At 45.4% G+C, this 22,746-nt stretch overlaps 1 long non-coding RNA gene across 1 annotated transcript; it reads left to right on the forward strand.

Moving 5' to 3' along the window:
- The first annotated feature begins 16,287 nt into the window (after nt 1–16,287).
- LOC123066077 (uncharacterized) lies at nt 16,288–18,390 on the forward strand. Its single transcript, XR_006431218.1, has 2 exons — nt 16,288–17,387; nt 18,006–18,390. It is a non-coding gene; the product is annotated as an uncharacterized lncRNA (long non-coding RNA).
- The last annotated feature ends 4,356 nt before the right edge of the window (nt 18,391–22,746 follow it).

Below are 22,746 nucleotides of genomic sequence, written 5' to 3' on the forward strand. Positions count from 1 at the left end.
TTGATGCGAATCCTTAGGCGGATCGCTCGCCGTATTGAGTGCGGCGCCCTCTGTCGCTTTAGATCGATCGTTGGGTTGTCTATACAACCTGGCGGCTTCCTTGTTTTTCGGTTGTGGGGGCTTTATGACCTCTTCATCAAATTCCGGTAGTAGTTTCCGCTTCGGATAGCTCTTTGTGTGACGACTGTTGCCGTACTTGTGTGCAGTATTGAGTACTTTGTTCCATCTCATCCTGAGTGCATCTTCTGCTGTTTTGAGCCTCCGCTTCTGCTTTTTCAGGCTACATGCAGTGGCGGCGAGCCTTTGGTGGAGGTTCTGATGTTCCAGCAATTTGTCCGGCATGAGGTCGTCCGGACTATTATCTTTTCCGGGGATTGGTTGCTTGGATTGTCCGTCCTGTTTGGACGGTTGCTCGATGGCATGTTCGTATTCCGTTGATTCGTCCTGCTCTATGGCTGGGTCTTTGTCAAGGTGGGGCTTTGCGTGGCGCTTACGTCGCCGCTTTGATTGTTTTTCGAGGGAACGATCCCTGTTTGCGCCCTTTTGATCCTTGTTGTTATCTCTATTGGGTGTGTCCACCATGTATACATCATGTGATGAGGTGGCTTTCCAGTTCCCTATAGGTGCTGGTTCTTGGTCGTCTCCTTCATCGGCGTCCATACCGTCGATGTCTTTGGAGTCAAAGTCGAGCATGTCGGTTAAATCGTCGACAGTGGCTACAAAGTGGGTGGTGGGTGGGTTTCGAATTTCTTCGTCGTCCGTATCCCAACCCTGCTGACCATAGTCCGGCCAGGGCTCTCCTGACAAAGAGAGAGACTTTAGGGAGTTTAGGATATCACCAAAGGGCGAGTGCTGAAAGACGTCCGCGGCGGTGAACTCCATGATTGGAGCCCAATCGGGTTCGATCGGAAGGGGTGCGGAAGATTCGGAGTCCGGAGCGGAGTCCGGCACCTTGGAGTCACGGGCCTTGCAAAGGATTAGGCTGGTATTTGGCTCTATCGCCATACAGATTGCGGCTCCTGGGGCGGCGTCCAACCATCCGTCCCTGGTTAGCACAGTCGGCTCCGAGCTAATGGTCGGAGCGGACTCCTGAGCGGCACTCCGGGCGCTGTCCGGCGGCAGAGCTAGATCATGCCCATCGAGACAGTGCGGCGCGCTTGGCCGTGGCTCGAATCCATCGAAGATCAAGTCCCCGCGAATGTCGGCCGTGTAGTTTAAGCTTCCAAACCTGACCTGATGGCCAGGGGCGTAGCTTTCAATCTACTCCAGATGGCCAAACGAGTTGGCCGCAGTGCAAAGCCGCCGAATACGAAGATCTGTCCGGGGAGAAAAGTCTCGCCCTGGACCGCGTCGTGGTTGATGATCGAAGAAGCCATCGGGCCTGAAGGCGATGACACATAGGAACTCTCAATGAAAGCACCAATGTCGGTGTCAAAACCGGCGGATCTCGGGTAGGGGGTCCCGAACTGTGCGTCTAGGCGGATGGTAACAGGAGACAAGGGACATGATGTTTTTACCCAGGTTCGGGCCCTCTCGGTGGAGGTAAAACCCTACTCCTGCTTGATTGATATTGATGGTATGGGTATTACAAGAGTTGATCTACCACGAGATCAGAGAGGCTAAACCCTAGAAGCTAGCTATAGTATGATTGTTGTTCGTCCTACGGACTAAAACTCTCCGGTTTATATAGACACCGGAGAGGGCTAGGGTTACACAGAGTCGGTTACAATGGGAGGAGATCTTCATATCGTACCGCCAAGCTTGCCTTCCACGCCAAGGAAAGTCCCTATCAGTACACGGGACGGAGTCTTCAATCTTGTATCTTCATAGTCCGGGAGTCCGGCCAAAGGTCATAGTCCGGCCATCCGGACACCCCTTAATCCAGGACTCCCTTAGTAACCCTAGCCCCCTCCGGTGTCTATATAAACCGAAGGGTTTAGTCCATAGGACAACAACAATCATAATCATAGGCTAGCTTCTAGGGTTTAGCCTCTACGATCTCGTGGTAGATCAACTCTTGTAATACTCATATCATCAAGATCAATCAAGCAGGAAGTAGGGTATTACCTCCATCGAGAGGGCCCGAACCTGGGTAAACATTGTGTCCCCCGCCTCCTGTTACCATTAGTCTTAGACGTACAGATCGGGACCCCCTACTCGAGATCCGCCGGTTTTGACACCGACACCCGATGGCTGCTGCAATCGGATCTCTCCGTTGGGCCGCCATCGAGAAGCGGAGAAGGGAAGGCAGCTCTAGGTAGGCGGGTGTCGATCCACGCACATGTACGCACATGTTGCCGGTTCCCAGCAGACCGGAAGCACGGATGAACATCAACAACACAAGGGAAAAGGTAGTTGATTTTCACATCAGATTAGTTTGTTTCTTTTAAAATCATAGAAGTATGATCATACGGATTTAGAATCAATTATAAATCTTGTACTTGTGCGATCCATTGCATCGCAATCAAGAGCAGCAGAGAAGGGTAGGAGACAACCGCCGGCGAGTGCCTGATACATGGGGATATTGCCGATGAACGGCAACGAAACGAGGAAAAAGATAGTTTATTTTGGGACCTAGATTAGTCCTGATTTGTCATTTCCAAACTAATCATTGTTCTCTTTGTACCACTCTTCTTTGCTAGCTTCAACAAAATCGCATGCTTTTGCCGATTCTGATTTTGGGATTGAGTTGAATCAGTGAGGTCCATCTCGCCAATTCCAACAAATAATGAGATTAAGTAATGTATTATTCACCTACATTGCACTACTACAAATTATTAGTTCATAAGATTATCTTGTGTTTCTAGTGTTGTGAATTTTTTTTGTCAGATGTCAATTTTCTTTCAACTTTTGTTCATGAGAATGCGATTAATAGATTAGAAAAATATAAGTTTGCACCATGGCATCTCCATTATACTATAACCTAAGATTTTTTTTTTACAACATAGCCTTCGCGTATGAGACTTAGTGTGAAACCTCGCCCCCCGGTGTCGAAATCCTGGCTCCGTCCCTGACTAGGAGGAAGCACGAACCACAAGAGAACATTATGTCGCATAATGGAGACACCCAAGGGGAGAAAACGAGGCCTAAGCCTCACTACTGCCGCAAAAACAACTAGGGAAACACCACCCACATCCAGTTTACCAGGCTGGAAGAAGCCGAGCGCGAACTTGCCGCGCTTGGACACCAGCCTCTGTCCGCCGGACAGCGGCCGGCCCACGGCGACGGTGTCTGTATCGGCGGCGCGCGACGGGGCTCCTCGCAGAAGCAGGAAGCCGAGGAGCAAAGGCAGCAGAGCGGCGGAGAAGCACGGTCCACCGTGCGTCGCCATTGCTCCAACCTCCGAGCGCGCGGATGGGCTGAGTGGCCTGAGCAGCGCGGCAGGGGAGGTGGTGGCCGGCAATAAGACAACAGACGCTGACAGTGAAGAGACGATTGTGTGAGGGGATCGAGCGAGCCACGCCTCTTTTTTTCTTTGAACAAGAAAAGGCCCCCAGAGCGCCAAACTTTCATTCAAACTCAGCTCGGGTACATAGTACAACATGAATTACAGAGATAGGACAAGCTGAATTACAGAGAGGAGCTAAGAAGGGACATCCTGCTTGTCCATGAGCTAGTTTGACACATGAGAAGACAGGTTCTACACTCAAGGTGAGTACCTGATGAGCACAATTGTGAGCTATTTCATTCAACTATCTTGAGACAAAGAAAAAAGTGGCCTGAAGCTGTGAGGAGCAACCAAAGATCTGAGCTAACTGACTTCTGATCCTTCTGCAAATAAGGAGCCCTGACCAATATAGAAGCAAAAACATAGCTGCAGTTTCAGCCAACAGAGGAAAATTTGATTGGAAAGTAGAAGCTTGTCCGGTAATTGGAAGATCCGAGCATCCAGGATTTTTTTAGCACTTCCAGGAGGCGTCAAAGAATCTTTTCGGCCCTACAATGTGAAGATCGGACACAATTGTGTTCCCTAGAGTTGGCCTTTGGATGGTCTATGTTTTCCCTTCATCCTGAAATTTATTGAAACACACAAGGCCCACAAAATGCCAAACTTATCATTCAGCTCAGTAGCAACGAACAACATACTCCCTCCGTTTGGAATTACTTGTCTCGGAAATGAATGTATCTAGAACTAAAATACATCTAGATACATCTATTTCTACGACAAGTAATTCCAAACGGAGGGAGTAGATTGCAAAGCCCTGAAACTGAAAATTAGATAGAAAAGAAACTACAGGGCAAATCATACTCCTATGAGCTGAAGCGAAGCAACATATGTCATGGCGAGCTACGCCTCGGATTGGCCGATGGTTAACAGAGGAGGAAACGGTGGCCCGCGACCGAGCGGTCACGCCCGGCTTAAATGCGGCATTGAAGACGTCGTAGGAGAGAATTAACACTTCGGTTCACCTCATCTCGCCGTCGTTCCGGGGCGGGGCGGCGGGGCCGGGCCGTGCAGCCGCGGAGGAGGCCGCGTGCTGTTTTGCCAGCCAGTCGTAGTGCTTGCATTGCATGGTGGTGCTGCGACGCTACACATGGACGGCTCCCAGCGTGATCCGTGGACCTCCGGTGAACTTTTGGGTGCAGGTGCACACAGTGGCACACTGTTCTTCGTTTGCTCGATATACCTCGACCGGTCGGTTATGAGTTATGACGATGCGGGTAGCAGCCACTAGCTGGAGAGGGCTACAGTTGCACGGCAGGGGCATGGACGTGGACGGGCCGAGGGCATCGGCCGCACGGAGCTGGGCCATGCACTGCTCGAGTCAAGTGGGGTGGGAGTGGTCTGTGGAATAATCAAGCGCTAACTCACTCGGCAGGACACGGGCATCGTCCGTCAACATGCAAACGGTGACGCCACCAAACCACGCAAATCCAGGGGGAGTTGGTGTCGCATTGATCGCCGCTAAGTGCTTGCTTGGCGCTGGTGGTGATGGTGGTGGCGGCCGCAGTCCGGCCGGCCCGGGCAGTAAAGCGTGGGCAGTGGACGCGCGCGTGTTCCGGTCGGTGTCACTGTCACATGAGCCCAGCTTAGCGCCAGTGGGCATCAACGGCGGAGCGCGAGGACCCGGACGCGGCACAGGCTACCTGGAACAACATACACGAAAGATATCCAAAGACCTTGTGCTTTTGCTTCCTCTTTTTGTATTCTTGATCTCACAACTAGCCAGCCTCGCCGGTCGCCATTGGCCCTGGTTGAGTGTTGGTATATGCCCCGTGTGTGTCCAGGTGAGATTTAATCAAGTCTCAGTTAAGTGACATAACATGTAGATTTTTTTGTTTTGAAAAGAACAAGACCATTACCTTGATACTAACACGAAGGCACACAAAAAGCCTGCTTAGACCCCAAGGACAGGAGACGGAGTAGACACCGCCTCCCAGATCCGACACCACTAAGAGAACCACCGCTTCAATGGCAGATCAGGAGGAAACTTATTTGATTCCGCCATTGCCACCACTGAAGACAAAGCCATGGACGACCAAAGAGCTGATGAAGACACTACATAACTAAACATGCATGAGGTACCCTCCCTCCCACCGTTAGAGCAACCCGTGGAGGTGAGGAACCCCGGTGACGTGAAGTATGACGACGCTCATGTTCCTAGGTTGCAGTGGCGTAGTTGGAGGGTGGATTGGGTGGTCCATGGACCACCCTGAACATCAGCCAGGCTGCAGCGCATGTCAAAGACCTAAGCTCAAAAAGTACGATTACACGATCTAATAGCTAACTCCCTAATCCCTTCCTACGTTCTAGGTATACGCCTTCCCCAAGAAAAGTTTCCTGGTGGGCTTAAAATATGTTTCCTTGTACGCTGGAGGATGGACTTGAGGACTCGAAGTCTCCAACCGCCCACACCGTGATGGCGAACCCTAGAGTCCAACGATGCAGAAGCCGGTGACACATGGAAAACATAGGGCGGAGGAGTGTGCTGAGGAGGCAGGGCTAGTAATGCATGCACGGGGCAGATGAAGCCACCGAGGTAGGAACTCCACTGACCTCACGTCATTCCAATTTAAAGTATGATTTCCATTCTCAAAATATGATTTCGCCTTCAAGGTTTATCTGTGGTTACAAATAGAAACTCAAAATGGATAAATGGAACCAACTGACTATGATGGTTATGGGTTCTTTGAAATGATAATTAAAAATTAAACCTTTTTATTGTAGAGTTCTTGAAAAATTAAACTTACCGATTTTTTTTATATAAATTCTATACTAGTATGCAGTGCTGGAGCTAGACGATGGGTCTGTTTGGATCCTTCTCGTTCTTTCTGTGCCAATATTGGCGCGCGAATAATTGGCGGAGGATTCGGCTGCCAGCCATTCACCAAAATATTGGCGAAGAAACCAACTGGGAATGTTGTTGGGGCTAGGGTAAACCAAAAAATTGGATGAGATACAAACAGAGACCAGCGTTGAAGTCAACGCCAAATTTTTAGCCGGGTTGCTCATGGCGCCAAACCAAACAGGCCCGGTATCTTCCTGCTGTGGGTAAAAGATAAACCATGAGTGTTTTTTTTGGGAGGGGGGGGGGGGTGCAAAGGCTAAAAATATTCCCATCTAGGCCCTCCCATATTTTTTTCATAAATTTGTTCAAAGCTAGGGGTGGGGGAAGCATTGCTCCCTCATCTTAACACATAGCTCCGCCTCTGCGACTATGTTGGTATGTTGTATTTCCAATGTAAATATTTTTTTTATATCAATTAGACCACTCTAGCTCAGCCTGCCGTCGGGCGGCTTAATGCGCCACTCAGCCTGCACGCAGTAGGCTAGGCGGCTTAATGCACAACTCATCTTGCACGCAGTAGGCGGGGACGCACATATGTTGGAACCGATGATCCTTGTTATTTCACCACCGAGCAGTTTTCCTCTCCTCGTTATTTCCATGTTCAACTTGCACACAATAGTCTTTCTAAGTAAGTATGCTCCGTAAATAAATCCATATAATTTCTACCATTAGTTATGTCAATCATGTATGCTCTGTAAATAAATTCAGATCGAAGCTCTGTTCCTTAATTAGTTATGTCAATAATGTATGCGCTCTAAATAAAAAAATAGCTACATGTAAGTCATCTGGAATTTAATTTTGGCTCAGTCGTCTCGTTGGTCTTGCTTTGCGATTATAATGTTAACTTTTTCTGGTTGATGTTTGGGCTGTCTTAAATTGACCCACCACATATTTGGGTCAGTTGATTTCTTAACAGGCCAAAGCCCATTACTAGGTGTGACGCAACCTTCCCATTTCTCCCTTTTGTTTTTCCTTATTCTGTTTTTTCTTTTATTTGATTTCATTTTTATATTATTAGCTTGTTTTTATATTTATTTTCAAGGTATTTATGAAATGTTGGGTGAGTGTAAATATATACGCACAAATACTATACATCCAAAATTGCATTGTTATCTGATTAGTCTTTGCATATTAAAAAAGTACAATTTCAATGCAAAGTTGTATGCAACTATATTTTTCTTTTGTTTAAAACTTTGTTTCTTCTTAAAGGATAATATTGTTGCTACTAATTCATTCTTTTTTTGGTAAAACTCTATTATTTAAATTTTATTTTTATTTCTTCTTTAAGAATATTACCAATGTCACTAATTCATGTTTTCGTAGGAAACTTATTTTTTATGAAAATTCCAATATCATATGTTTGTTTCTGCATATTTTAAAAAACTCAATTTTTGTGTACATTGTGTGAAAAATTTGTAATTGTTTGCTTTAGATATTTTTTCTCCATTTTCTTTAAAGGTTAATACGAATGGCACCAATTCATTTTTCCTAGAAAACTTCATTATTTTGATTTTTTTAGTTTTTTCTATCTTCTTTAAGGGTAGTACCAATAATCCAACAACATATATTGCGAATATTCCACAATAAGATCGATATCAAGCATGCATCAAAGTATTAGGGAAAATAAAGATTGCATTAAGCTTGATGAAATGATGTAGACATTATATTATTTTCACCATGCGTTTAAAGTACAACTACACATCTATCCTTTTATCCTCAGAGGCAACAACACAAATACAAGCCTTTACCACTTTCTACCACTGCGGTAGATTACTTGCAAGATTGAACCCAACTAACATACACAACTTCTCTTGAAAATCCTTCATTTAAACATGGCGAGTGCAAAACAAATAGATCATAGAGTATGTAAGTCTATAAATTATGCAACAAATGACTCATATGACACCACGAATAACATGTATAAATCTGATCATAAAATGATAATTTATCACATCACAAAGAACACATCATAAAGACTACATCAGATATATCAAAATCAACGTAGGACGACTCATATGATCATTGCATAGAAAAACAAGGGAGAGATTGTCATCTAGTTACTCCTATGAACCCATAGTCTAAAGAGGACTAGTCACACATGTACATAGTGGCAGCAACGTTGATGTAGATGGTCGCCATGATGAATTCCCCCTCTTATAGAGTGCAGAAAAGACCTCCAGATTGGATCATGAGCAAGAATTTTGTATTGAGAAAAAGGGTACATCCTTCTTTTTGTCATTTATAGATCGATCAGAGCCTGCAGAACAGAGAGGTTCGGTGGTAGAAAAATTCCTCGATAAAATGACATAGGGTTTTGGGTCAATATAAAGCCAGGGGCGTCGATAGGTGATGGTGGTGGGGGGGTGCTTATGGGGCCCACGTAGCCCTAGCTCACGCCCCTAGCCACAAGGTAGGGGCCCGTGGGGCTCACGGGCATCACCTTCCAGCTCTCCGGTTCTTCCTTGAAACTTTGGACTTGGACATCACCGACATTTTTTTCTGATTTATTTGCTCTCCTAAAAATTGTTTTTCTGAAAAGGTCAAAAACAACAAAAACTTAAACTTCATTGGACAATGAATTAATAGTTTAGTCAAAAAATAATAAAAGTTGGTCCCAAAATATACAGATTAGTATTTGAGGAAGCCCATCATCGGAATATACAAGCCGAGTTCTATAAGGTTAAATTCCCACTAGTATATGAAAGTGATAATTCAGGAGACTATCTGTATGAAGAACTAGGTGCTACTCTGAAGCACAAGTATGGAAAAGGATAGTAGCATTGACCCTTTCTCTTATTTTTTCGATCATGTATATAAGATTGTTAACCAAACATTTAAAAAATGTTGAACAAATATTTGAAAAATGTTAATCAAGCATTTGAATTTTTTAAATATGTACTGAAAAAAGGTTGACCATGTGTTAAGAAAATGTTAATTCTGCATTTAAAAAATGTTAGTCAGGCTTTTGAAAAATGTTATATGTGCATAGAAACAATTATGACCATGTATTAAAAGTTTTAGTCGTTTATATTAAAAATGTTAATCAAGCATTTGAAAATGGTTAAAAGTATGCATAGGAAAAATTATTGACCATGTATTAAAAAATGTTAAACTGTTAACCAAGCATTTTAAAAAATATTAAATTTTATATAGAGTTTTTTACCATGTATTCAAAAATGTTAAATTTATATTAAAAAATGTTAAACATGTATTAGAAAAATGCTCTTGACATATACAAATAATGTAAAATGAAAACCAAAAGAAACAAAGAAACTCAAAAAAATGAAAAGTAAAAAGAAACAAAATAAACCAAAGAATAAATAAAAGATAAAACAAAACTGAGGAAATAAATGTTATAAAATTTAAAAGTAGTGACAATCGACAAAGAAACAAAGAGAAACAAAAAACAAATTGAAAACCAAGAAAGAAACAAAAAAGAAAAAATGGAAATGAGTAAGAAAAGAGAAAATAAGAAATAAAGAAAAACAAAATAAAAGCAAAAAACCGGAGAATAAAATAAGGAAACCAAACAAAAACACAAAAAAAGAAAAAAAAACTTAAAGAAAGCCGAATAAAATGGGGAAAAAGGAAAGAAACAAAAAATAATCCAGTAAATACACAGAAAGAAACAAAGAAATGGGTGAAAAAAGAAAAACCAAATACCAAAAACCAGTGTAAAAACCGGCTCTTTTCATCCTAGTAGATCACGCCGTGCTTATTCATCACGAACTTGATGTTAGTTCAGTGGCAGCAGTGCTACTAAGCAATCAGGAAATCTCATGAGTTATTCTTGAGTGGGCCGGCCTGTTACTATACACGCTTCAAGTGAGAGATCCTTTTCGTCCCACGTGGAGCAAGGTATAGTCACCGCAGAAGCTCCTAATCAGTGTTCTAAGCGCCTCGAGCGCTCATGCGCCCACGATCTTTTTTTTTTTTGAAGGTAAAGCAAAGCTTTATAGATTAACGGTGCCCGGGCATATCACCCAAGACACAAGAAGCCACAGTGGGTGGTACAATGGTGTTCCACTCCATACAATTATCTGGCAAACACATTCGACCTATTTGGGCTAGCTCATGTGCAACGGAGTTCGCACCACGACGACAGGCACGCACATTGAATTTGGAGAACCACATCTTAAGTTGGAATTTCATATCCTCAACTACTGCTGCATAGGGTGATGCATCCGCCTTCCAAATGTCTAGCGCATCAACCAAGAGTTGTGAATCTGTCTCAAAGATCACTCTGATAGCCCCAATATCAGAAGCTAGCGTTACTGCTGCTGCCATCGCGTTGATCTCGGCACCAAAGGCGTCCTGGGTGTGATCCTGTCTGCAGGCGCGAGCAACAATGAGCATCCCCTCGCTGCCCCGGGCAACGATTCCCCACCCTCCAAAATTGCTACCAGGCAAGAAGGATCCGTCAAGGTTGATTTTGATCTGCCCATGTAAACGATCGCACGAGTGCATCTCGCTGGTTTCCAATTGCTCGATCGATTTGGACTGGTCACAGTTGACCAGCTGACTAGTCAACTATTGACTTTCGAAAAAGAAATGAAAAAGTAAAAACAATAAAAATCGCAAAAAAGAAAAAAAATGTGATAAAAAATTGTTCATGGATTTCAAGAAAAAGATCACAAAATCCAGAAAAGTTCATGAATTTAAGAAAAATGCAAGAATATTAAAAAAACATCAAATTTTAAAAAGTCAAAATAAATGAAAAAAATCTTCTGTTTTGAATTTTTTTAACAAATTTGAAAAAGTTCATTCTTTTGGAAAAAAGTTCACCAAATTTGAAAAAAAGTTCATTAAATCTGAAAAAACTTGACCCATTTGAACAAATTCATCAAGTTTGGGGAAAACTATGAAATTTCAAAATGTTCTTAGAATTTGAAATATAGTTTGTCAAATTTAAAAGAAAAGTCATCGTGGCTTCGAATAATACGCATTCACTCTTTTCATTTTTGCATGTATAGTACTTGCACGTACACGGAGTAGATAGCTGAACTTTGTGATCCTTTGTTTGGGGACCATCCCAAGATACCGCATTTAACGAACTTAAGAATTTGCTTACGCATGCCCCTTTGCTTGCATTACCCAACTTTGATAAACCTTTTGAGATACATTGCGATGCTAGCAGTCATGGCATAGGAGGTGTGTTGATGCAAGAAAAACGACCAGTAGCATACTTTAGTGAGAAACTTTCCGAAGCGCAACTTAATTACCCCATCTACGACAAAGAATTATATGTTTTAGTGAGAGTCTTGCATGTTTGGGAGCATCATCTCCGCCCTCATGAGTTCATTCTTCATACGGATCATGAAACACTTAAGCACCTTAAGGGTCAAACTAAATTGAACAAACGACATGCTAAATTGAGCAGCGGCCGGACGGTACCGTGGACTTCTTCCCATTGACGGTAACGGGCCGGCTCCTGGATGGCGACGTGAAGAGCACGGTGGACAGGTGGCTCGACAGCGACACCGACATTTGTGAGGTGGAGCGGGCGTGCAAGGTGGCGTGCCGTGCGTGCAAGACGAGGAGGCGCGCAGCCGAGCATGGGGACGGTGGTGCAAGCGCTCGAGGGGCTCCTCGATGTCAGCATGCCGCTTGTCCTCGCGCAGCAAAAAGGTACTTAGTTTAGTCTTGTCATCAGCGACATGACCTACTCATGCCATGCATAGTTGTGTAGAAGTATATAGGGTGGTCTTCTTCAACTGTAGTGGTATCTCCTAGTCGCCGCTTATGTGTTGTACTGAACTAGGCAAGAATTATTTTTAGAGAAAAGGCATACACCCAACTTTATAGATAAAGCCATACAAAGTAGTATCAACAACCGACATTTTTTAAAAAAGGAGGATGACCCCGGCCTCTGCATCTGGGCAATGCATACGACCACTTTATTAATTATTCTCACAAGACCTTACAAAGTCATACAACAGTAAGACTAAAACCGCCTCTAAGCAACAAACTATCGTTACACCTATCCAGTTGATGAAGGGGCGCAGATAGCCTGGGCCTAATATCAAACAGACATCGCAGCCAAACCTAACATCTAAGACCTGAGACCCCAACCTAGCCACTTGCCGGGTCTGGGGCACACACTGGTCCGCGTGCTCTCAGAGGCTGCCGCCGCCAACTGCCACCACTCCATCTTCAGAACTGTACTGATGCATCAACCTTGCTCGATCAAGCTATCATCGACGCCACCACGGTGCCCAACGGCACCTCCTCCCTGCGCGCAAACAGCTGAGCACGTCACGGTCACCACTGATACACCTCAGCGCCATGCTGCCAAGTACCAGCAGCCGACACAGCTTGAAGTCCTTGGAAGATCTGTCGTGCGTAGCACCTGCCGACCAGGCATGACAAAGCGTAGCACCTGTCGGTCAGGCATGACTTGGCATCTCCACCGAAGCTCCGTGCAAGACGAAGCCGCTCCACCTCCTGCCTCTGACTACCAGCGCTGCTCCACAAACGATGCTTCCAAGAGAGAAACAACACCACAGTGCCGCCATCGTCCGATCTGGAACACCAGATCCTAGGGTTTCTCCCGGAGCAGCACGAGTGGGTCGACAGTAGTTACACGACGATGCCCCCATCAAGGTAATGGCGAGGACGCCGCCATCGCCTGCCGTCGGCTCGGTTTTCACCGGCAACCATGTTTCCCCGACTCGTAGCCGGGACTAGATGACGGATCTAGAGATCCGACCACCCAGCCTCAGGCCGACCACCTTCGACGGAGGAGATGACCACCACCGCCATGTCCCGCCTCCATGGAGAAGGGCCGTCGGACTCCACCGCCGTCAGTAGCTGCACATTTAGCACAGCCACCAATAGCACATCTCGAGCACCCCGGGGATGCCTCCCCGACCTGCCTCGGCGCCGATCCAAGGCCGAGCGCAAGCAGCAAGACGAATCCGGCGAGCAACCAGCAAAACCGCATGCACCACGGATGCCAGCCCGAAGGGGATCTCGCCTGACTCTGCCTAGCACAGGTGCCACCGCCCCCCGCGTCGTCCAGATCCGGCAGATCGACCACCGGCCGCCGTAACCATCACCAGCATGCAGCCCGCCTCGTGCAGCCCTCCACGCCCGCCACCGTGGCAGCCCAGCGTCGCCGCCCCCCGCACAACGCCGTGTTCCAGCCAGGGTAGATCGCCCCACGGCGATCCCGCCTAGCGAGGAGAAAGCGCCCCGCTGCCGCCCATGGCGGGTGGGCTTCGCCCGCCGGCACGCCCTGGCGGCGGCGAGGGGAGGGATGGGGAGAAGGTCGCGGTTCGGCGGCGGCTAGGGTTTCCTCCCCTGCCGCCCGTGGGAGCGCCAGAGGAGGTCGCCTCGGCCCGAGCTGAAACTGTGACGCTGATGTTTAGATGAAGTTTGTTTAACTGACACGACATAACCCATGCGGAACAACCAAAGTCATCGGACCACCCAACACAGGGTAAACAGAGCAAGAGGACAACAGTTCAGCAGCACGCGGGCCCGATAACAGCAAAAGGGGCACGCAGGCGACCACCTGAAAATTTTGATCTTCCGGGGAATCCTCTTTCTATGTGTTTCACTAACTAGCGAAGAATTCGTGTATGCAATTTTGCAGCGATAGTAAATGGGAGCACCTCTTGCTCAGGCGCCTCAATTTTGTTTGCTATGTCAGCCAATTTCCCCCCGTGCATGTCGCCACAGCAAACTGCGGCAGTGTTGACCTAGCCCATTCACCGTTGTCACCATGGACTAATGTTTGTGCTAATTAAGCATGTGACCACGGGTTCAAATAGCTGCATGGTTGCTTCAGAGCTGCTGCATACCAATGCTAGACTATACACTGTACATGCAGAGCCTCGTTTATCCATGGACAATCATGAATACCTGTCGTGAAACTCTTATCTTATATGCAGAATTGGAACAAATAAAATTGGCACACAAATCACTCAAAACATGTACTATTATGTACCGTGCAAAAACAAATGTAACCTAGCGTTACAATTATTATGATTTAAGTACAAAAATGAAAAAATGTTTTCATTTGAAGTACCTAATGCAAAATTAAATAGTGTCACAAGATTGCAAACATTAAACACACTGTCGCATGCAGAAATATATAAGAATATCCAATGGCAAAAAAGGGAATGGACATAACTAAGATCTAATAAAACAAAATAAAAACCAAAACATTTTTTTCCTGAGGTAACATGAATGTAGGGCATTTGTGTTACCTAAAAGAAGAAATAAAATGAAGGAAAAACATAAAAGCAAATGATGACAAAAGGTTGCATACAAAAAAAGAATTGTGATATAGTAGTGTAACCTTCATATGTACACTTTCTTGTTATAGTTTGTGTTCAAACAACAACAAAAAAGGAATTATCTACTACCACTATAAAAGAAAGAGAGGGGCAGATCCAAACAATTTTATCCGTCCATCTATAATATCTGATGGCCCATAATCCTCCCGTGTTTAACACAACAAGCCACGCATTAAGCCACTAATCCATCCATCCTCGCTAACCTGCACACAAAAAAAATTCACTCCCAACAACGCACGCCCGCACGACCTCTCCCCTCTCCTCCCAACGCCCGCACGACCTCTCCCACCCCCTTCCCCCTCCCAACGGACGCCACACCACGGGCGGGCCTCCGCACGCCCATCCTCCCCGCGCCGTTCGCCGCCCTGCCGTCGCCGCTGGAGCCGCCCGCCGCAACGCCGCGGGAGCCGCCCGTCACGCCCTTCGCCGGAGGTCGCCGCATCCTACGCCGCGGGAGCCGCCGCCCGTCGCGCCCTTCGCCGCGAGTCGCCGCGGGAGCGGCCGCGCACGATCCAGCGGCCTGGCGAACCCGGCCGCGCGCGATCCAGCGGCCCGGCGGCGCCCTCATCCCTTGCCACTCCGGTCGCAGGTCTCCTTCCTAACCACGAAGTGGGTGCACGGGGGGTGGGCTCTGGCGAACGCGGCCGCGCTCCAGCCCGCGGCGCGGCGGCGCCCGCTCCGCCTCTCCTCTCCGGCCGCACCGGTCTCCTCCCTAACCATGAAGTGGGTGCACGCAGGGCGGGCTCCGGCGAACGCGGTCGTGCGCGGGGTGAGCACCGGCGAACGCGACGGCGCCCGCATCCCTCGCCTCTCCGGTCACACGTCTCATCCTTCCTACGAAGTGGGCGCACGCGGGGTGGGCTCTGCCAACCGCGCCAGGAGCTCTACTTCCGCAACGGCCACATCTACATCAAGCTCGGCTAGCACATAGCACAACTGGTACGGAACGACATTCTTAACTCTGTGGATACGCCTGAATTCGCTTTGGATTCATGTCAAGATTGCTCTTAATTGTTTGTATGTTGACTTTCCCACTTCTCTTTTCAGCAAGCTACTTGAATTTTAGGCGAGACGGCAGGGCTCACAAGCATAGCTGTACCATTCCTGAATCTCACGTACACAGTTAAGAAATATTCTCCCGCTCGGAAAGTCATTTTTGTGCACTTGTTTTCTAGCTAGCCGCTGCATCCTTTATAGCCGAGAGAGATCGTTTTACTGCATGATGTTCAGGTGTAGCTACCATTAGCCTTACTGGAGCAAATCAACATTTCACAGGAATTTCATCATAAACATCGGACCCACATACACTCGAAATATAACATTCTTCTCTGGAATTTGAGTTTTTTTCAGAAGGTTATGATAATATTTATTTGTTATGATAATATTTTGTCGCTTGTATTTAATCCTTGGGGATTAGGATCTTTCCCATTCTGAGGAGTCCAATTGATACTTCCCATTATTTTTTAGAAATCTATCATATTATTTTCTCTGGCTACGCTGCACCTAGCTACCACATTTTAAGTAATATTATGTCTTAACATCTGAGGAGAGAGGGAATGAACCAGGGTATTCATGTCTTAACATGGATGGGACCGAAACTTTCTATTATGCACTTGGATTATGTTTCTTTTGTTTTTATTTTGCTAGCTCGTAACGTATATCATTTAATTTTCGGCTCTACCACATGATTTCATACTAATATCTGGTTGTAAGCATCTTTTAATTTAAAAACGTGTTTCTGGGTATACTTTGATATTGATATAAGATTTATTGCCATCAGTTTACTTGGCACAGATAAAATAGTTCTCAATTTTGTGCACAGTAGTATACAATCATGTGGCACTCAACAAAACAAGGCGTATCATTTTTTAAATTATATATAGAACTGAATCACATTTAAATCGTGTAATGGCAGTGTGTTCGTAACCGAAGTTCTCCAGGGACAACGACGAATTCATTAGTGCACCGCGACAGCCGCCGTATCCATCGACTGTTGTTCGTGCTCGAATCAGGGCGGGGCCAATTGCCCAGATTTCGCTCCCCATGGTGCTCCCAAGTTGCAGCGACAACGCTTTTTGTCCATCCACCCCTTTCTTTCCCCCACGTCCTACAAGGCTACAACGCACCCTTGGACTGTATTCATGTGGTAGTGCCTCAAGCTTACGTTATGTGTGAGCGTTTGGTTCATTGGTTGGTTTCCAGTTATGCTTTGGGAGGCGAGATTGGGTTCAGACGAGTTGAGCTACCTGTTCTAATCACAGAGGCTGAACTGCGAGTTTCAGAGGGCAATGTGCTATGTAATGGTGTGATCTATCTATTTTTCTTTTCTTTCGATGATAGCAATTTTTTGTTCAGGTGAAGGCTTTTGTTGATGTCCCAATGTGAAGGTACAACGCTGGCTCATATATCTTCATATTTTATCCTGTCTACAAATCTCCCAGATTTTAGTTTCCACTTGCTTTGAATCAACGAAAAGGAGACATGCAATAATTTAGTTCCCCCTTCCCTTGTAGAGTTGATGTTTCCTCTTCCTTTAAAGAGTTGATGCACAAGATTCATCCTGGGCCAAAGTTTGTGGAATATTTTCCAAAAACCAGTATAAACAAGAACCTATTATGAGATTATTCACATGATTTATCATAGGGAAGGTATAGATTTGGTGCTAGGCACAAGTGAAGAAATAGAAATATTTTCCATCTCCATGACATCTGTTTCTTTTTCCTTATAAAGAACTTGTTTGTTTTCTAGATTATGGTTGTTCGGTTCATTGTCCCTGCTCCCTGCACCCACAAAGGTCAGTGTTCAAGCAACAATCTTTAGCTAATATACCTTTTGACATTTGCAACCATACCAAGATTAAATTATAAATGATATGTATTTGTAGTAAATTCGTGGCCCAATATTGCAGATGCAGCTCACGAACAAATTTATTATTCAAGCACGGTTAGAGAGCACCCTATGAATCGACTGCACCATTTTGAGTTGCTTTATTTACGAAGGCATTCATGCTTGATCATGTGGAAAAAAATGTTGGCATGCAGACCCGCAGGAGGCTATAAGAAAATTATCTAATGCCATTGCAAAATCTGATAGAGATTGGCTTGTCAGGAAGTGTTCTTGAACAAAGAGATTAGCATAAGGAATTATAACTGTGTTCTTTTTTTGCAGCAAACCATTTTGATAGGTAGTTCTGGTAAGGTAGTCTGTTTTAACATTCTATTGCTCAGACCACTCTCTCATCCGCACTTAAAAATCCATAATCTGCTCATTCTATTCAGAACATAGTCTGTTTTAACATTGTTTTGGGAAAGAGGCACGAAGCACACCATGTAACCATTACTGTTCGTGCTAATTAGAAGAACGAGAAGAAGAGATGTCTAATATCGTATTAAAATCTTGTGTGATGTTTTAGAGGATGGCGAAGGCGGTGCAGGGAGCTGACGGCCTGTCCGCGGTGAGGAGGTGATGGAGAAACAACCCCACACTTGATGGGTAGGTGCAGGGCGGGGAGGGTGCCGGCCAGGAAGGCGATTTTGTACATGAATGGGTGTCTTTAAGAGTGGCTTCAAAGTCTATATTTGAGATGACGGCTCTCGGCAGAAGGCGAGGGCCCGTCTATTAGACGGATGACCACGTGGTGGCCTTCTATTCGTTAGCGTTTGCGGAGAGCAGGCTCTCGGCAAAGATCAGTGAGTAGCTCAGACTTCATATGAATAATCAACTAAAAGAATAGGTGAGTAGTTGAGACTTCATATAAAGAGCAATAATGTAATAGGTATCCAGGCATTTTCTGTTTATATCATGGATGTATCTTCGTTTCTGATTTTTTGTTTTGGACAACTCAAACACCTTGTTTAATACTTTCTTCGCGGACTAACTGTTGTTGAAACGAGTATATCTAGATACACTTGTTACAACGAGAGTTAGTTCTGGACGGAGCTTGTATTTACAAGCCTTTTTTGCCAACTGTTCAAATAAGCTCTTATTTTGTGTAAATGGTCAAACAATGCACTTCAAATAATTAAGTTGTTATCCCAGAAATATTTTGGAAGATGTTGTACTTATCATCCCAGATAATCCTTATTCATTACACAGACTGCATTTTCATTTATTTATTTTCAAGAATAGCGCATATTACATTTCTGTACTACTATAGATGTTTGATATATTGTGCGTATAGACTAGCACATATCACATTTCTTTGCAACTATAGACTAGCATATCACATTTCTTTGCAACTATAGATGTTTGACATAATGCGTGTTAGTATATACGTGCACATTCATGCACGGTAGCGCACACGTCCACGTGATCCGCTTTCTTTTATACTCCATGTATAAACAAATATAAGACCGTTTAGATCGCTACTTCTTTCATAGAGGGAGTAATTTGTTAATCGATAATCGATGATACATTTGGTACGTGGACGTTGGGCTGCTCCAGCCAGCCAGTACACTTTTTACGCGGGCTTCCGCGGGTTAGAGAAAAAAACAACTTAAACAAAACCAAGCCTTTTTCATGTGTTCTGGTGCACCCTAGAAGAAAAAAGATATTCGACTGATACAAAACCTATTTTCAGGCACATGAAGAATAGCAAAACCGATAGTAAATACTAGAAGTTTTTTTTTTTTGAGAATCACCTGGGGTAGTTTCACCACCTGAATATATTACTCAAAGTGGCCAAAATGTCAGAGTGGTAATCCAGTTTATAAGGAAAACCGGATCGAAAACCTTAACAAATTGACCTTGTTTATAAGGGAAATCGGGCCAAAAACCGTACAAGGCACGACCAAACTGGCAGACAAAAGACCATACCCATGAGATACACAAGTAGATGTGGGGTGCCGTCGTATGATCACAATACCAGGACTTTGCAAACAGCCGAACGCATCGGCGGGCATACCGGCCCCATGGCACAACTCAGGAGCATCCACAATCAACGAGTGTCATCCCAAACACGAACCTTGACTGGGGCTCCACCACAGAAAAACGGACGAATAGCAGTTTGAGAGGCATCTTGCGCCATCCTTGAGCAAAAATGAGTCGAGACAACACCAAGAGCACCAAGCTCGCCGCAACACAACGGTAACCATGAGAGGGTCTTGAGCAACCATTACCAACCTGGACCGCACGAGAACACCACCACCATAGACGAAGAGCACCAATCAACCGAGACCATCCATGATGCCTTAAGGCTATTGGCGCAGCCGAAAGGCAACGAGCAACCAAATCCACACCCGGACGAAGAGCCACACGCAGCCGAGTCTACATCACAACAGCGGCACCGCCGGCGAAGCCGAAGGGCATCAAGGAGCCGAGTCTACACCCGGATCGCTTCTCCGAGCACACCAGCGCAAGCCGGCCGCACCACCACCACCGTCCAACCCGCAGTGAGCAGCTACCATACAATCCACCAAGCTGATGCCTTCAGGAAGGAATGCGACGCGAAAAGCGCCGCCATCGGTCGTTCCGGACAGACTAGGAACATGGGTTTCCCCAGGAGCCTTGAAGGGGAAGTCACCATGACAGCAATGCCTCCAAGGAGGTAAGCGGCACCCGCGGGCATCACCATCGCCGGCTCCAGCAGGAGCAGTGGCTTTTGCCCAAGTGAGCAGACCACCTCCGAGGAGCTCCGGTAGACTGCGAAGCGCTGCTCCCTGCACCACCACAGAGGAAGGGTCACTGCAGGCCCCCGCCGCACGTGACCAAATCCGGTCCACCGCAGGCCAGATCCCGCCTGCCCACGCCGCGCCCCGTCGACCACCATGGCCGCCGGCCGCAGCCAAGCAACAGTCACGTCCACGCGCACCACACGTGCCGCCACTGCTCTCGGAGAGCAGATCTGCCACACCCGTGGCTTGACGCAACCCCTCCTCACCGCCACGGGCCTTTGAGCCGCCCAGGGCCTCCACGCGCCAGCGACGAGCACGGCACCAGATCCGACTGTAGACTAAATACTACTCCCTCCGTTCCCAAATACTTGTCTTTCTAGTCATTTCAAATGGATTCAACATACGGATATATGTAGACATATTTTAAAGTATAGATTCACTCATTTTGTGCCGTATGTAGTCACTTGTTGAAATCTCTAGAAAGACAAGTATTTAGGAACGGAGGGAGTAGAAGTGAAAGCATACTTTGCCGCGCCACTGGATTTCGGCAACCAATATAGCGGAGTACACGCATTAGTCTTTGTCCATAAGAGAATTCAGAAAACATAGACACCGCGTGCAAGTATGTGTGAACTATGTGCAAAAATATAACTAAATTTTAGATCTAGTCTTTTTTTAAACAAAAAACACTCAAAACCATCTCGTCCATTTATTGAAACACTTACATTACGGGTTTATTTGCATTTGAGATAATTTCCTATTTGGACTTCAGCTTGAAGCCTCTTTATAATTTGTAAATCAGTCTAAAAATAGAAAAAAAGACACTTGCTAGCTATGAGAAATTATTTATGTATACCAAGATAAAAAATATGTGAAATGTAAACGTTTATGTATTATAAAAAAGTGTTCCTATATGTGAAAATGAATGCTAACATAAAGAAAATCTTTTTATGTGGATGACTCTGGATCCTTCGAGCACGCTTACTACTCAAACGCCACTCTAGTTAGTTTAGTCTCCTTAATTTTTCCGTTTGTAGTTTAGTAAAATGTCCTTTTATTCGTTTTCCCTAGCAATGTACTAGAGTATATTATTTCAAAACTCTGGCTTGGGTACGTAAGAAACTATGGATGATGTAGTTACATGGTTTGTGGTGACTTCCTATTCGGTTCCTGTGGGGTCAACAAACATTACTTAGCACGAAATTGCTACAAAGTCCTGTGCACTTGTTGGACATCACCCAACTCCTCTAATACCAAAAGAATAGTGGGAAAAGGAGTTATGCAGGAGATGCTCTAAGCGACATACTTGGAGGCGACGCCTAAAGGAAAAGTTTAGTGGGTTGGCTAATGGCGTCGCCCTTTGACATGTATTTTTTTTTGCCATTTTAAATCCCAAATTTATGATTTGTAAATCAGTCTAAAAATAGAAAAAAGACACTTGCTAGTAATGTGAAAATGTTTATGTATACCAAAATAAAAATTTTATGTAAAATTTAAATGTTCATGTATTATAAGAAAAGTGTTCCTATGTGTGAAAATGAATGCTAACATATATAAAAAAATCTTTTCATGTATGGGATTGTGACATGAAGTAATGCTCATTTATATAAAGAAATATGTTCATGCGTATTATTATTTTTCCTGTATTTAATGAATAATTCCATGTATTAGTATGAAAATAAATGTAAAGTAAAATAAACCAGAAAAAAGGAAGAAAAAAAATGTGAAAAAGTTAGAACAAACGCAAAACGAGACAAAAAAAAGAAAGAAGAAACAGCAGCTCCCAGGCTATCTATCCTATTGGGCCCAGCCCACACTTTGGGCGAGAACACCACCCAAAAGCCCGTGTTCTTCCTACTAGCCGTAGGGGGCTTTAAAACCGGCCTCGCCTGTCATCCTTTCCCCCCCGTCTTCTTCGTCCGGCTTCTTCCTTTTCCTTCGGCTTGCCCAGATTCGTCCTGGTGTTGCTTCCAGCTGCACCTGCACCATGGCTGCTCTCCCTCCTGCACCCCCCTACTTGGTCGACTTCCTCACCTACGGCTACGATGCTTTCTGCACGCCCAATAGATTTTGCATGAACTACATGACCCCCATCTGCTCCCACTGCTGCCCGAACCATGCAGCGGCGCATCACGGGGCGCAGTACCGAGATCCACGGTGTCCAGAGGTGCGTTTCGCCCCCACCCCCACTGTTAAACTCACTAAGGTTTGCATCACAAATTGCTCAAAGCGATCAAAATTCGTTAGGTGCGTTTCATGTACGGGGGTTTCGGGCATTGTGTCGAGTATTTCGATGCAAACAGATGCGGCTACAAGTGGGAGCAGATCCACAGGGTTAGGTACGGGCAGGAAGTTCTTGTCCCACTCCACCGACGAGCTGGTGCGCGGCAACGCCCAGGGCGAGTCCGCAGTTATTGCAACAGGTGCAATGATCCTATGGCTTCGACAGAAGCGTCGTGCTCCACCGAGTGCAAGGTTGATTTCTCTTTTCTTTAGGTTCTTTACTTACTTTTCTTGCCAAGGTTCTCTTCTTGGAATTCT

This window comes from Triticum aestivum, chromosome 3B (genome assembly GCF_018294505.1).
Source record: "Triticum aestivum cultivar Chinese Spring chromosome 3B, IWGSC CS RefSeq v2.1, whole genome shotgun sequence".
NCBI lineage: Eukaryota > Viridiplantae > Streptophyta > Magnoliopsida > Poales > Poaceae > Triticum > Triticum aestivum.